Source organism: Tetrao urogallus (genome assembly GCF_951394365.1).
Source record: "Tetrao urogallus genome assembly, chromosome: 1".
NCBI classification, from domain to species: Eukaryota; Metazoa; Chordata; class Aves; order Galliformes; family Phasianidae; genus Tetrao; species Tetrao urogallus.
This window is the reverse complement of record NC_136813.1, coordinates 118,219,023-118,223,340: the sequence shown is the minus strand read 5'-3', so window position 1 is coordinate 118,223,340 and position 4,318 is coordinate 118,219,023.

Below are 4,318 nucleotides of genomic sequence, written 5' to 3'. Positions count from 1 at the left end.
GCTGACATGGCACAAAAGGGGCTACCACAGAATGCAGAGAAGTCGTCTGGGGTTCTGGGTATTGCTTCACCAGGAATTCTCTCTCACTCTGTCCTTTCCACACCTCCAGCCACAGCTGAACAGGGAAATGCCTGAAGAATACATCTGTGCCCTGATGGATCAGCTGACTTGTTTCTGCCCTTAGTAGTCTTCCTTACCGAGTCCTCTACAATGTTACATGTAACCAACACGAAAAACAAAGCAATACAATAAAAATAAATAAAGTCTTGATCCTCCCCATCTGCCTCTGGCCTTATTTTTTTGTTAGCATTTCTCGTGTCTCTTCTCATCCACATTGCAGCGCAGTGCTCTGAGATTTAGATAGAGCCGTCCATGCCAACGCGGTGTTTGGCAAGTCCGTGGGAATACCAGAAGGTAGGCAGCTTTTGGCAGTGAGGAGGCGTGTTGTCACGCTTGCCGGTTCTCTAGGAGGAATGGGAATTCTGCCTGACCCATTATGCAGCATCTCCCTGCCTATAAATGCAGGTGTTTTCTGTGATATAATTAATTGCTGGACATAAGCCTCTCTCCATATTCCTCCTCTCATTCCACAGTGAAATGGGTTCTGTGCAACAGGAGGACAGCGTAAAACCTGTTCATTCTGGTTTTTCAGAGCAGACCAGAGAGAAATAGAAGGAAGACCTGTGAAGGAAAGTCTGGTTCTGAAGACATTGTCTGCTGGTTTCTAAACAGCTGAAGTGAAAGCAGAGAGGAACTGCAAACAGACAGCTGGAAGAAGAGGAGGTTATCAGGAGTAGTCAGCACGGGTTCACCAGGGGGAGTTTGTGCTTGACCAACCTGGTAGCCTTCTATGATGTTGTCTCTGGCTGGGTGGATGGGGGGAGAGCAGTGGATGTAGTCTACCTTGATTTCAGCAAGGCATTTGATACTGTCCCCCACGACATCCTTATAACAAAGCTGAGGAAGTGTGGGATAGGTGAGTGGACAGTGAGGTGGGTTGAGAACTGGCTGACTGGCAGAGCACAGAGGGTCGTTGTTGGTGGTGAAGAGTCCGGTTGGAGGCCTTTAACTAGCGGTGTTCCTCAGGGGTCTGTGCTGGGTCCGGTCTTGTTCAACATCATCTTCATCAATGACCTTGTTGAGGGGATAGTGGCCACCCTCAGCAAGTTTGCCGATGATACGAAGTTGGGAGGATTGGCTGACACGCCTGAAGGCTGTGCTGCCATTCAGCAAGACCTGGACAGGCTGGAGAGCTGGGCAAAAAAAAACCGGATGAGGTTTAACAAAAGCAAGTGTAGAGTCTTGCATCTGGGGAGGAATAATTCCATGCACCAGTACAGGCTGGGGGATGAGCTGCTGGAGGGGAGCTCTGCGGAGAGGGACCTGGGCGTCCTGGTGGACGACAGGTTGGCCATGAGCCAGCAGTGTGCCCTTGTGGCCAAGAGGGCCAATGGCTTACTGGGGTGCATTAAAAAGAGCGTGGCCAGCAGGTCGAGGGAGGTGATCCTCCCCCTCTACTCTGCCCTGGTGAGGCCTCATCTGGAGTACTGCGTCCAGTTCTGGGCTCCCCAGTACAAAAAAGACAGGGATCTCTTGCAAAGAGTCCAGCGGAGGGCCACAAAGATGGTGAAGGGCCTGGAGCATCTCTCCTATGAAGAAAGGCTGAGTGAACTGGGTCTGTTCAGCCTCGACCCCTGTCTTTTTTGTACTGGGGAGCCCAGAACTGGACGCAGTACTCCAGATGAGGCCTCACCAGGGCAGAGTAGAGGGGGAGGATCACCTCCCTCGACCTGCTGGCCACGCTCTTTTTAATGCACCCCAGTAAGCCATTGGCCCTCTTGGCCACAAGGGCACACTGCTGGCTCATGGCCAACCTGTCGTCCACCAGGACGCCCAGGTCCCTCTCCGCAGAGCTCCCCTCCAGCAGCTCATCCCCCAGCCTGTACTGGTGCATGGAATTATTCCTCCCCAGATGCAAGACTCTACACTTGCTTTTGTTAAACCTCATCCGGTTTTTTTTTGCCCAGCTCTCCAGCCTGTCCAGGTCTTGCTGAATGGCAGCACAGCCTTCAGGCGTGTCAGCCAATCCTCCCAACTTCGTATCATCGGCAAACTTGCTGAGGGTGGCCACTATCCCCTCAACAAGGTCATTGATGAAGATGATGTTGAACAAGACCGGACCCAGCACAGACCCCTGAGGAACACCGCTAGTTAAAGGCCTCCAACCGGACTCTTCACCACCAACAACGACCCTCTGTGCTCTGCCAGTCAGCCAGTTCTCAACCCACCTCACTGTCCACTCACCTATCCCACACTTCCTCAGCTTTGTTATAAGGATGTCGTGGGGGACAGTATCAAATGCCTTGCTGAAATCAAGGTAGACTACATCCACTGCTCTCCCCCCATCCACCCAGCCAGAGACAACATCATAGAAGGCTACCAGGTTGGTCAAGCACAAACTCCCCCTGGTGAACCCGTGCTGACTACTCCTGATAACCTCCTCTTCTTCCAGCTGTCTGTTTGCAGTTCCTCTCTGCTTTCACTTCAGCTGTTTAGAAACCAGCAGACAATGTCTTCAGAACCAGACTTTCCTTCACAGGTCTTCCTTCTATTTCTCTCTGGTCTGCTCTGAAAAACCAGAATGAACAGGTTTTACGCTGTCCTCCTGTTGCACAGAACCCATTTCACTGTGGAATGAGAGGAGGAATATGGAGAGAGGCTTATGTCCAGCAATTAATTATATCACAGAAAACACCTGCATTTATAGGCAGGGAGATGCTGCATAATGGGTCAGGCAGAATTCCCATTCCTCCTAGAGAACCGGCAAGCGTGACAACACGCCTCCTCACTGCCAAAAGCTGCCTACCTTCTGGTATTCCCACGGACTTGCCAAACACCGCGTTGGCATGGACGGCTCTATCTAAATCTCAGAGCACTGCGCTGCAATGTGGATGAGAAGAGACACGAGAAATGCTAACAAAAAAATAAGGCCAGAGGCAGATGGGGAGGATCAAGACTTTATTTATTTTTATTGTATTGCTTTGTTTTTCGTGTTGGTTACATGTAACATTGTAGAGGACTCGGTAAGGAAGACTACTAAGGGCAGAAACAAGTCAGCTGATCCATCAGGGCACAGATGTATTCTTCAGGCATTTCCCTGTTCAGCTGTGGCTGGAGGTGTGGAAAGGACAGAGTGAGAGAGAATTCCTGGTGAAGCAATACCCAGAACCCCAGACGACTTCTCTGCATTCTGTGGTAGCCCCTTTTGTGCCATGTCAGCTTAAACCCTGTTAAAATCTGCGAACCTACAACACCTAAAATTGCCACGTTGCAGAAGGACAACATATTGGGAATGGCTGGACATGTTCATTATATCCATACTACAGAGAAGGAAGGAGAGGCATGAGCTATCAGAGTAAATGTTGTCTTGTGGCACATGGATTTCCCACAGGATCGGAAAAAAGAACCTAGGGCAAAGCTTGAAATTCACTGAAGACATGTGAACATTTCACCAAGGTGGCTGGGAGACAATTCCTCAATGCACTTCTGTATCTGCAGCATGGTGAAAGTGGCCTTGAAAAAGGTAGATACGCAGAGGTTGAGCATGGTGCTCTGTCCCAAGGAAGACTTCGGTCTCATTTGTACAATGTGAAACACACACAGGAAAAGACAAGTGCCTCTGTCTGACTTAAGGCGATAGCACTGAGATTCACGGTCTCAGTGAATAAAATGAAATATAACACGGGGTGCCCAGCATTATTTTCCCCCTCTGTACTACGGTATGACTCAAGCCTGCTGTAGGCATGGTAAAGACAAGCTCAGAGACTTGTAGGCAAAGGAAGCCTAAGGTTTGCAAAAGACTTCCATTCAAAATAATCTGCAATAGGCTATTTGCTCCTATGTACCCTACCTGTGGTGCAGGGAGCACCGTACTCCTGTATGGCAAACTCATCTGAAAAACAGAAGGGAAGAGAGAGAGCAGGGCTGTCAGAGGTCCCTCTCCCAGGCATGCAGAGGGACAAGCAGAGGGACAATGCAGGAACAGCTGTGGGTTTCCATTGCTCCCAGACACATCCATGAATCCAGCTCCCCACAGTCACTCACCGGGACACCCTCAGCCCCACGCTTACCTGTCTCATAGTAATCATACACCTTCACCTGAGCTGGCTTCAGGCCCTGCACAGGGATGTCCTGCTCCACCGTGAAGGAGAAGCTCAAGGTCACGTTGCTCAGCTGGGAAAAGGAAGTGATGGAGGATCAGCGTCCGCTTTCTGTCTGCCCTGGGCTCTCCTGCTGTCCCCTCACTGAACTCTTCCTA